Source organism: Cupressus sempervirens, chromosome 4 (assembly GCF_028749045.1).
Source record: "Cupressus sempervirens isolate cs-2001-9-10 chromosome 4, ASM2874904v1, whole genome shotgun sequence".
Lineage (NCBI taxonomy): Eukaryota > Viridiplantae > Streptophyta > Pinopsida > Cupressales > Cupressaceae > Cupressus > Cupressus sempervirens.
Genome location: NC_143121.1, coordinates 557,561,230 through 557,574,059, shown reverse-complemented (window position 1 = coordinate 557,574,059; position 12,830 = coordinate 557,561,230). Strand labels below are relative to the sequence as shown.

Sequence of the window (12,830 nt, the reverse complement as noted above, 5' to 3'; positions counted from 1 at the left end):
TTAGACTTGTGAACTATTCTTTGGGCCTACAGGTTTTTTAGTCTTTGGATGGGACAACCATACTCTAATAGAATGATTGCAAGCCTTCTCCACACCTTTTTAGTCAGGTGTTTTTTATCTACCAATTTCTCTACTCCTATAGTGGATTCCACTTTATATAGACTACTTGTGGGTAGTTTTTTGTACCTAACACACATATCCTAACCATTCCTCTACAATTGGACTTGTCTCTAGATTCTTACATGATCCTCATGAGAGTCATTAGCAAGTTTCCAAATGTATCTTGAGGCAACTTTAGGGTACTACATGTTATGACATTCACTATACATCGAGGTATCCTCACATTGTTGGTTACACAAACTTAGAATGGGTTGGTGATCTTGATGATCAGAGGTCTACTCATGGATTTGTTTTTTTTCTTGGTTCTAATACTATCACATGGTCTTGCAAGAAATAGCATGCTCATACATCATCATTTACAAAGGTAGAGTATATGACAACTATGCTAGCTAGTCATGAGGTTTTATGGTTTTGACAGTTGATGACAAAGCTTGGTTTCCCTTTTGATAGTTCCACCTTTCTTTGGTGTGATAATCAAAGTGCTATACACATTTCCTACAACCCATGTGATAATGAGAATATACAGTGTCAAAGCTTGCATTTTCACTACCAACATGAGCAAGAATTTGCAATTATACATGAAGATTGAAACTAGACTGTTTAAAAGTGTTTTTAGCATTCCACACGCTAGAGATTTATTGAATGTTTTTGAAAGAAAAATTCAAGAAATTTTTGGAGTTTAACTTAGTAAAAATTTATACTTCCATGTCATGATGACATTGATTTGTCACTTCAAGTGAAAGAAAATTGTTTCTTTATGTAGATCTACTCATATCTATTTGCACGTATAAAATAATTTATATATTCATAGATCAACTAACATCGATGACATTTTCTATATACTTGACATTACTTGTCATGTCAACCATGACTATTATAAGAACAATGTTGTGCATAAGGGATTAATAACTTTAGGCGTTTAAGTCTATGAACTGACAATTGTTGCAACACTTTTTCTAAACCTATAATTGTGAATATTGAAATATATTATTGGGCAAAAAAGGATCAAGAACATTTTTTATTTTTTATTTTTTAACATTTTAGGTTATAGGTTATTTGACTTACAAAAATATTTGGAACAAATTTCTTATATTTTTTAAATTTTGGTTTATAATTTTTTAAATTTTACTAAGAACAACTTCCTTGTATTCTTTTACATTTTAGATAGAAATTCCTTAATTTTAAATTTCTTTTATTTTTTAAATTTTGGTTTATAAGTTTTAAATTTTACTAAGACCACCTTTGGTCACATGTGCACTTAGGGGCTTCTTTTTGAGCTCCTAAAAGGGGTTTTAGGCCCTTTTTTCCCCTTGTGGAGGCCCTGTCAAAATTTTGACGATATTTGGAGCAAACAATATTATTTATTAGAAAATGAGCTACCATCAAAAAGTTGATTCCAAGATAGACTCTTTTATAAAGGTTTTTGATTTTCCTTTTTTCCTAGCATGGTACCTATTTTTGCTGTTGAAGCTAGTTGATCATTCTTGCATTTTGGGGGCCTAATTTGCTCAAATTAGCTTCAATTTTTGATCTGAAAGAAATGTCAAAAAGCTCTTCTTGAGAACTTTCCATATTCTCTATTATTTTCATCATATGTTCTCAAAGGTAGACATGATACCCAAGTGAATATGTTTTTCTCTTCTCATTGTATAAACATTCTTTCTAGCTTTTGGGGTTCAATTTTCTACACTGTGGGGGGTGTTTTCAATTCTTGTTTCTCTCATTTATATCACTAAAACAAAACTATATAAAAATAAACACCTTCTAAAATAATGGACAAGACCTCTTCTTGTCTAGCTCCTCTAAAGCCACATAACTATCACACATGGACAACCACCATGAAATGACTTCTCCATTCAAAGTGTTTGTGGTCTTGTTTAAATGATGTGCAACCGATTTTCCAGAGTTTGGATGAGGCCATGAGTTTTAATTTTTTGAATGTTGTAGATAACTTGCAGTTTCAACTTGATGGGTGTGATACTCATCAAGAGATGTGGGCCAAGTTCAAGGACTTGTTTGGTACCATCATTGAGTTCAAAGAACTTCAGATTGAGGTAGAGATGACATCACTTATACCTAATGATTTTCCCTCCATTGAGGACTTTTTGATGAGGTTTAAACAACAAAGATATTTTCTACACAGTTGTGGCAAAGTGAATATTGATAAGGAGTGCATTTATCTAATCATGTCAAAGATTTAAGGAAAATTTCAGATTTTATCATCTACCTACCATTCCAGCATGAATGCTTTGGGTCCTAGATTTACCATGCCCATATTTGAGGTATTCTATGATCACTTGACTAGAGAGAAGGCCAAGCTTACATAGTTGGAATCTCTAATAGGATAAAAAAGCCAAACATTTGATGCTTAGACATCTACATGGAAGCCAAAGTAGAAAATAAATAACAAAATAGACTCAGTTAGTAGTGAGATTTAATCCAAGAAATCTCCTAGATTAGATACATGGAAATCCACTCTAAAGGGTAAACCTTCTAAATATGGTGAGCATTCCTCCAAGACAAAGAAGTTTATAGGCGATCCTTGCAATTGTTGTGGCAAGGAAGGACATCTAGTTTCTAGGTGTTGGAAATATCTTGAGGCTTTAGAGGAGGCCATGCAACACCAGAGTATTGATTCTCCAAAGCTACCACCTCCTCCTTCAGGGAAAGGATGCACTCTTTATGCATGGTATTTTTATTCTCGTGCTAATTGGATCATTGATTCAGGTGCTTCATACTATATGACACACACCTGATTTGATTACCTCACTTTCTTAGAGTGTTACATACAAATTGTAGTTGGTGACTGCACAACTTTCAGTTTCAGGTCCTGGCACTATTTCTTTGAAGGGTAATTCTCTACAGGATGTTTTATTGGTTCCAACCATTTGCATGAACCTCTTATCTATCTATCATATTTTTCATTCTTGTTTTGGTAAGAAATTTAATTTCTCACTACATGATGTGGTTATTCGAGACCAACATGATCCTAATTTGGTTGTTGCTACCAAGAGTTTTGATTTGTAGTCTCACTTTTATTAGTTTGATAGATTTGAGAGCCCCAATTCTACAAGTGTTGCTCTTTTTTATCATGCAGATAGAGTGAGAAGTTTTTTGCTTGAGTGTTTTGGCCATGTCAACTACAAATATATACAATAGATGAGTACACATGACCTAGTGATTGTGCTACCTTATATATCTTGTATTGATTATGTTTGTTGAGGTTGAGCACTTGGAAAACATCACACTTTTTTGACATGTATATCTAGATGTGCTATGGCACCATTGGAGTTGATACACAATAATCTTATGTCATTTCCCACTTCATCTTTTTCTCATGCCCAATATGGGCTTACGTTCATAGATGACTTCTCTAGACACACATGGGTGTACTTCTTGAAGTACAAGTCTAATGTCTTTGATTCATTTAACAATATTTAAGATATATGTCAAGAAGAAAATTACTCTTTGTGTCAAGTGTATACACACTAACAATGATAGGGAATATGTCAATCAATCTTTCAAAAAATTTTACATTGAGCATAGTTTACAACACCCCTCAACAAAATGTGGTTGCTAAGATAAAGAATATGACATTATGGGAGATGGTCAATTGTATGATGTAGTCTCAAGCTATGAGTTATTCATTTTGGGCTAAGGATATCAACTGTGCCAATTATATTTCGAATCATATGCATTACAAGGAATTGAAAAATTTGACTCCTGAGGAGGCTTGGACTCATGTCAAGCCCAATGTTTATAAATTCTATATGTTTTGTAGTGAGACTTGGGCATTTATTCCAGATGCCAAAAGAAAACCATGGAGAGGAAGACTCAACCACTCATATTTTTTGGCTACTATGAGGATGTGAAGTTGTATAGGTTTTTTGATCCTAACTATGGAGAGGTCTTGTTGCAATGATATGTCCAGTTTGATGAGTGCTATGATCCTCAAATGGAGCCTTCATCACTAGATTCTCCCTCACTACCTAGTACTTCCGCTTCTCCTTTATAGCATAATGTATCCTCTAAGGAAGATCCTAATGATGATCCACCTTCACCACCTCCACTATATGTTCAATGAGTTCCCAAGAAAGCTTGTGATACTATTGATGCAGTTGGACCTATGGTAGAAGATCCTTTAGATTCTTGTTGCACTCCTTCTCAGACATCTAGTATTGGAATATTGAGTCATTCTATTTCAAATAATCCATAGAGTTTTTCATAGGTGACATGACACTTAGATTGGGATAGAGCTATGGATGAGGAGTACTCTTCTTTGATGATGAACCACACTTTGGATCTTTTTCATCTTTTGAAAAGAAGAATGTTGGTTTGGTACCGGTGGGTGTACCATACTAAGTATGCTGTAGATAGTTCTATTGATAGGTACAAGGCACATCTTTTTGTGAAGGAATTTTCATAGGTGTAGGGAACTGATTTCTCTAAGACCTTTTCTCTTGTCACTAAGAAGAATTCTATACACCTTGTACTCTCTCATACAACTTCTTAGGGATGAACAATATTTTATATGGATGTGAAGAGTGTCTTTTTACATAGAGACCTACATGAGGAGATCTATATGGAGCAACCTCAAGGTTTTGTGTAGGACTCTTCTATGGTGTATAGATTTAGGAGGTCTATATATAGTATCAAAAAAACCCCTTGGGATTGGTATGAGAAGATGTATTCTTTCTTTCTTGTATTACAGTTCACACGTCATTATTTTGGTCCTACAATGTACATTCAATATCATGGGGTTGATCTATTGATACTTGTACTCTATGTTGACAATATCATTATTACAGGTAGCTCACCTGAGCTATGATTCTAAGCACTCATCAAGCTTTGAGAGAGCATTTTGAGATGAAAAACCTTAGACTTGTGCACTATTTTTTGGGCCTATAGGTTTTTCAATCTTCAGATGGGACAACCATACTCTAATAGAATGATTGCAAACCTTCTCCCACACCTTTTTAGTTAGGTGTTTTTATCTACCACTTTATCTACTTCTACAGTGGATTTCACTTTATATAAACAACTTGTGGGTAGTTTTTTGTACCTGACACACACATCCTAATCTTTCCTCTTTGGTTGGACTTGTCTCTAGATTCTCACATGATCCTCATGAGAGTCATTGACAAGTTTCCAAACATATCTTGAGGTAACTCTAGGGTACTACATGTTATGACATTTACTATACATCGGGGGATCCTCACATTGTTAGTTACATAGACTTAGATTGGGTTGGTGATCTTGATGATCAGAGCTTTACTCATGATTTTTTTTTGTCTTGGTTCTAGTCCTATCACATGGTCTTGCAAGAAGTAGCATGCTTTTACATCATCATTTACAAAGGTAGAGTACATGACAACTGTGTTAGCTAGTCGTGAGGTTTTATGGTTTTGATAGTTGATGTCAAAGTTTGGTTTTCCTTTTGATAGTTCCACCTTTCTTTGGTGTGATAATCAGAGTGCTATACACATTTCCTGCAACCTATTTGAGAATTAGTGGACTAGGATTATTTAGCTTTATATGCACTTCATCAAGCATTTGATTTAGGATGGATGTCTTAGTTCAGAGTATATTCCTACTACTGAGCAAATTGGCAAGGTCTTCACTAAACCTTTTGCATCCCCACAATATCTTCAGCTATGTTCTATGCTTGGGGTGAAGGATGTTTTCCTTTAGGGGTCTTTGTAATGAGTCCTTCCTTCCTTCTTTATTATTTTAGAATTCTTCTATCTCTTTTTGGAGTAGGGTTTTTCCCACATTGTTTTCACCACTTCTCCATTTTTTAGAAATTTGGTTCTATTGGGTACAAGTCATCAAGCCATGTTGTTAGGACTCATTTATGCTTTCAACATTGTAGAACTTGCCTTGCCTTTCTTGCATTAACTATAGCTACATTGTTGCTCTTCTTAAGGGGGGAGGGGTGGGCGGGGGTGGGTGTGTTAGAGTAAATAATTAATTTAATTACATTGATTGAATTAAATTTACCCCTTAATATTTTCCTTTATTCACTTGCATTGTCATTTAATAATTAAATTTTAATTATTAAATTCCTTTTACATCTTAGGGTTTCCCTTTTAGGTTTTACAATCTCCTTCTATAAGGATTGATCTATTTTATATTTTTGGTTATTATTTTATATGATAAATATATTCTTGCATATTTATAGAGTCAAACCCTTGCCTTCTCTTGTCTTGCCTTCTCTGTGACAAGTTCTTGCATTCAGGTGTTCTATAGGATCTGTGGATTTTTCTTGCTCAAATCCTTTACTTTTAATTCAGAAGTATGTTCAAACTTCCTATTGCTTAGTAAATTAGTAAAATATATGCTCAATGTAGAGAAACATATTGTAAAACTCTAAATTCTTAGAAGAGCTCAATCACCACTTCCTATTATGGTAGCAGTTCTTTTGAGACAATTTTTGAAAATTGAGACAAGCAAAAGCAAATCTTCATACTCCTACTTCAATAAAAAAACAACACTTCATTCTCTTACTTCAATCTATTAATAATAAATAAATAGTAGCTCTAAAAATATTAGGGTTTTTTAGGCTTAATAGATTCTCGAGCTAGATATAAAACTTTGATTTCTTTTAAATAAGAATATCAGGCCAAAAAAATTGCACCCTTCAATAAAAATATTGGCTACAAGTCAAAATTTGTTACAAGATGTGTTAAGGAATATTTATTAGCCCCGTCTCATGTTGCCATGAATAGAAATTGAAATAAATAAGCATAATTTTGAGGAGATTACAAAAATAAACTATAAAATCTAAAGAAATAAACAAAGTTTATTGGGAAAAAATATAAAATCATACTAATTTATTTTTATAGAAATAACACAATTTAAAGGGTAAATATTGTAAAAACTCTACTTGGGTAGATAATTGAATAAATTATACAAACCAAACTAATCTCTCCATGGTGAACTACTTTAGTTAGTTATAATGAGTGATTTAAACTAAATATAAAAACATTGCATTTTGTATCACTCAATTCAATTTCCAATCATATTTTATACATTTTTATAGTTGTAGGTTGATGTGGAATGGTGATTATAAAAGCCAACCATTGAGAATGGTTTCTCACAAATTCTTCAAGGTGGACATTAATCTTAATTCTACATTGTTTACTACTAATACTTGCACTGAGTGTCAGTGCAAGGATATAGCCAATAGGTAAATGAGGTATAGTGTTTGAAAAATTTGTTTATTAGTTATTCAACGAAAGGGTTAGTTTGAATTTTGCATTGTTTACTACTAATACTAGCACTTGCACCGAGTGTCAGTGCAAGGATATAGTCGATAGGTGAATGAGGTATAGTTTTTGCAAAATTTGTCTATTAGTTATTCAGTGAAGGGGTTAGTTTGAAACATAATGGTAGAGATGTAGATCATCTTAATTCTTCCTATTTTAATCTCATGAGGGTATCTTCTAGCATTTCCAAGGTTACCCGAAATTCTTTATAGCCTTTTATTTTTTCCTTCTGAGGAACAAAGGAAGCACACAATATCACACACACAATGTAAGGAATAAAGAAATCACACAATTATTAATTTGTAGAAGCTTTCTATCCACACCTGATTGAGGACTTCAAAAGTAGTGGTAAAGCCTTGAAAAACATAAAGATCCTATTAGATAAATCAAAAAATGATTTATTCTTTGAAATGGGTGTGACTCAAAACCAGATATGTTTGTGCTCTTTTTCTTCAAGTGCTATTTCTCTCAGGCCTGAAGGTTGTATCCATCTGAAATTAGTAAAGAAAAAAGTGGAAGTAACATGTAGAAAATCCATAGTTCATGCTAAGCTAACTTGCCACCTAGAAGTTCCCATCCTTGAGACATACTTTGTGTACCTTTTATTTACATCCTCATTTTTCTACCACAACATGTCCACCTTACTATGATCAACCACCAACACATTTCAGCGTCACACTTAAGTTAAAAGATGTAGACAAGTGAAAGAAAATTACAAATCAATTTAAATTATTGATATTCAATCTACCCAGTTGGGGAGGGCATAGTTTAAGCTATATGTGAGAAAATACAAAGGTATTTAATAGACTAATTTTATTATTTTATTGGTGGCAAAAAAATCCATCCAACATGTCATTTCTAACCCAATCACTGCAATGACCGAGAGGAGTGTGTGTTGTTATTGCTTGCCTTCATTCTTTCCATAGTTGGGACAAACATTCATTCAAATGTAGTTGTGATGACCGTGGCTACAAAAATTTCACTCTATGGGCCATATTTTTTAGGCATTTTGTCAAATAGTTCATGAGCCTTATCTATGCTTCCATAGTACTCAAGCAACTCTCCAACTAGATTTGGGCATAAAGCTAAAATTAATTTCACCACATTCACTTTAAATTTCACCTGTTTATTCACTTTTAACTTGATTTGTTTCCTTTTGAACCATATGTTTATTAATAAGTTCCATTGTCTATTTGAAAATTTAATGCACCCTTATATTATTTTGTTTCTCCCCCCTTATTGCATATAAAAATATTTCAATTTCGATTTCACTTTGGTACTACAATATTATATTATATTATATTATTAGTCCCTGCCTTATAGGCAGGAGACTATAGTTTTTACCTTGTTTATACTATTATTACTTTTTTCAAATATCTGAAAATATTACCAAATGTTAAATGTCTCTTAATATTATTATTAAAATACATATTTTTCACACTTAAATGCTATTTTTTTATTGGTTATTACTATTTTTGCTAGTGGTTTAAACATTTTTAAAAATCCATTCAAATTCTTTTATTGCTATGTGAAAGGAAAGTGGCTTATATAAAGGACCGACATTTAATTTGGCCTTAGTGGTTGCATTATATTCATTAAACTTCCACCATATATGCATTTTATTGAGCAGCCATATATACATTTTATTGTGCATTGCATTTCATGCCTAACTCGTGATTAAAACTTATTGGATTAAAACTTATTATTTTTAGGAGTTTTAATTTAGCATTTTCAAATTTAATTATAAAATGCATATAATTAGATGCTAATTTTTTAACTACATAATTTCTATTAAATATTTTTTGATGATTTGATTGGGTGAATCATTTTGATTCTTATATGCGTAGGCTTGAAGTTAAATATTTTTATTTGTGAGTAAGTTAGTTTAGATGTTTATACTTTCAAATTTTTTTTAAGAATTTTTTTTTCATTCAACTAAAATATTTAAAAAAATATTATCTACATTTATATTATATAATATTTTAAGAAACACTATTATATATTATTATTATTAAAATATTATTATTTTTATATTATAATTTATTTATAATAGTATATATGATATATATGAATAGAATTTAACTATATAAGATTTGTGTTGATTAAAATATTTTATATACTATGATAAATTTATTATTTGAACATTAGATTTATACGAAAAACTATTAAAAATAAGGTAAGTACTAAGCCATTATATTGCACTTGTTTTATATTTCATACTTGCTTTCTGGAATACTCACAAAGCTTTGGTGTTTTTTTGGGTTGGGTTGGAGATAAGTAAAACCAATGTAGTTGTCTTTCTCCATTTTCTCCATTATATTCTATGGCCCATTCTGCCTTATGGCTTTCTTGTCTTTTATATTATTTGGATTTTTTTGGTTTGTATCACATCAATATTGGATTTGTATTGTATTGCAACAACCTTATATATTTTTATAAAGGGTTTGTGTTTATTGCAAGGATTCCATTCTCAATAATGCATCAAAATAGAGTTATATAGAGTTCATATTCTTCAAGTAATGAAAACCCTAAGTCAAAGTGGTGTATTATGTACTCCTTGGATTAAAATGGTGTTCAACATTATACTTTAGGAGAGGATGTCTACTCTCATTATGAAATTAATAGTACATAGTTTTTGTCATTGTATGTAAAACTCCAGACATCTTCATTCTTCTTCTTTTCGTAATTTTCTATGTTCTGGACATTTTTTATATTTGTAGTTACTAACATTCAATTTGTGCTACCATTCAATGTGAACCTCCTCCTTGGCCATGTAGCTATTCTCCTCCTTAGCCAAATACATATTCTTTGACATCTCTTTTTAAAGGAAATATTTTTTAAAGATAGGGCTTTTGTTTTCATGGTGAATATTCTACTGTTTGGCCCATCTTGTAGTAAATTTCATAATTTCTTTCTGCTATCTGATTAATCTTTTTCTTGCCTTCAAATTTTTAGACTAATTGTTACATGTGATATTTTGAGGGACAAATTGGTGTATTCATGTATATTTTCTCTAAAACATCAACTATGAATATATATTGAAATAAGTATATTCAATTTTTTTTTATTGTCTATCTTAAAATAAATTTATTTACAATAACTAATATTAATTTTGTTGCCATAAAATTGTTTGCAAGAAATGCATTAGATCTTATCCATACTATATATTTGTACATTATATTCTAGTTACATACTTATATATATATATATATATATATATATATATATATATATATATATATATATATATATATATATATATATATATATATATATATATATATATATATATATATATATATATATATATATATATATATATATATATATATATTATTAATACAAAATTTGACAAATCAATCACTAAAACAATCATCTATTTTTTCACCAAAAGACTAGGACTCTAGCTCTTGCAGAGCCATTGTTTATATTAATGATTTAATAAATATTGAAAATGGTCTAACATTATGTAAACAAATATAAATTTTATTTGTTTATATATAATCATAATTTTTTTATTATATTATATTATTTATTTATTGATTATTTAAATTATATATTATTTATTAAAAATTAATATTTTACTATTACATATGTATTTATAATATATACTATTTTATAATTATAACTATTTATTATTATTACTTTTATATCAACTAACTATTTTATTATATTTAATAATATATATTTCAATTTTTCTATGTTATCATTTATTAAAAACAGTCTTTGATTTGTTTGTGTTGCATTATATACAACACATACAAACACATATATTTTTTTAACAATAATAATATAAAAATATTTTAATTATGTAATTAAACTCATTTAGTCTTTAATAAGAAGTGGGAGAACAAGAATAAAACAAAGGAAAAGGACAAAAAAAATGGCATAATGCACATTAAGTTTTGAATAACATTTCAAGGAATTGATAGTTTAGAAAATAATTTTTAGTTTAATGTAGAAGTTGCATATTTTTTATGTGTATTGTTGATAAAAGGTATTTTGGCCTTGTCTAATTGGTTTTGCAAGTGGTTTCACAAAAACTAGCCCAATATAATACACAACTCCAGAGGTTGCAGAACAGGGCCTCTTAGGAAGCTCATTTTTGGGGTGTAAAAGACTATAACAAATTAATAGCGAGCAATTGGATTTTTCAACTTTTGCATGGATAGAAGAGGTGGACTGCACACATACAAAATTGAATGACTTACTTGAATAGCTAGGCAACATCCTTCCCCACAAGCTCTCCATTCTATTCCTACTATAAATTGAAAACAAATGCTTTAAGCCTTTCTTAAAATGGGTTTCATAGGCAAGATGTTGTCTTCTATGACTTGTCTCTAACTTATCTTGCCTTCTATGACTTTTCTCTAACTTATCTTGCCTTTATTGAAGGTTAATATGGTAAAAGCTAGAATATTAGATCTTTTTATTTTTTTAAAGTTAGAATATTTGATTTGATGTATGTGATTTAATATATTTCAACTACTATATTTTTGTGAACTCATTTTGATTTTTTAGTTATCATAATTATATATCCAATTTCTAACTTGCATTTGGAGATTTTTAATCAATTTTCAACTTTTATTCTGAAGATGTTTATCGAGACAAGTTTTACATAGCATTAGACACATTTAGATTGAAACCTCATTCTATATAGTCTATCATGAAAAACTAACAAACATGATTATTAAAGAAATTTAAAAAGTTGCATAGATTCTTACATGGACTCGAACAAACAAGTTGCAAGGACCAGAGAATGTGGTAGGATTGATGTAAAATTTCTTTCCACTTGTTACCACCATCTTTCCATTAGTTGGCGACTTGCATGCTGCCTCCCAAGCTCTTATAAAAGCCTACAAACCAATTCCAAAACATTATTAAATTTTAAATTGACTTATAAAATTATTTTTTCTTATTTTAATAAAGAGAAAATTGACAATAAGGGTTTATCGTGCTGTCATCTGTATATCCATCACCAACAACACCATATGCTATGACTTCTACTAACTTGATTTTATTTTCTCTAATTTTATCAGAAATTCCTTGGCCAGCCCAACAAAAGAATAATGAGTAAAAGAGAACAACACTTCTCATCACCTTGGCTGCCATTGCCATTGAGTTTGTAGATGTCAAAAGATGTCAAAATTTTCAAGAGTTTTTGGAGTTTATGAGATTTCTTTTTGGTCAAAATTATATTGTTTACATAGACAAACAATAAAATCTTTAACCAAAAAAATTACCCACTTTGATACCAAATGCAAATTCTAAGAGCAATCTTGTGCTGATAAGTAGTATATTAGATGATAACAAGGAGGAAAAACCAAACTTGAACAAAACAATACAAGAAAAGATTATTTTGTATTTATAGCACATCATGCGCATCATGCATCATGGATTATTTGCATAAATAATAAAAGAGTTAACTGAAGTTGCAATTAT

At 30.5% G+C, this 12,830-nt stretch overlaps 1 pseudogene; it reads right to left on the bottom strand.

The window, feature by feature from the left end:
• The window catches only part of LOC149562416 (putative polygalacturonase At1g80170), a 32,590-nt pseudogene extending 20,090 nt beyond the window's left edge, over positions 1 to 12,500 (bottom strand).
• Between the last annotated feature and the right edge of the window lie 330 nt (positions 12,501 to 12,830).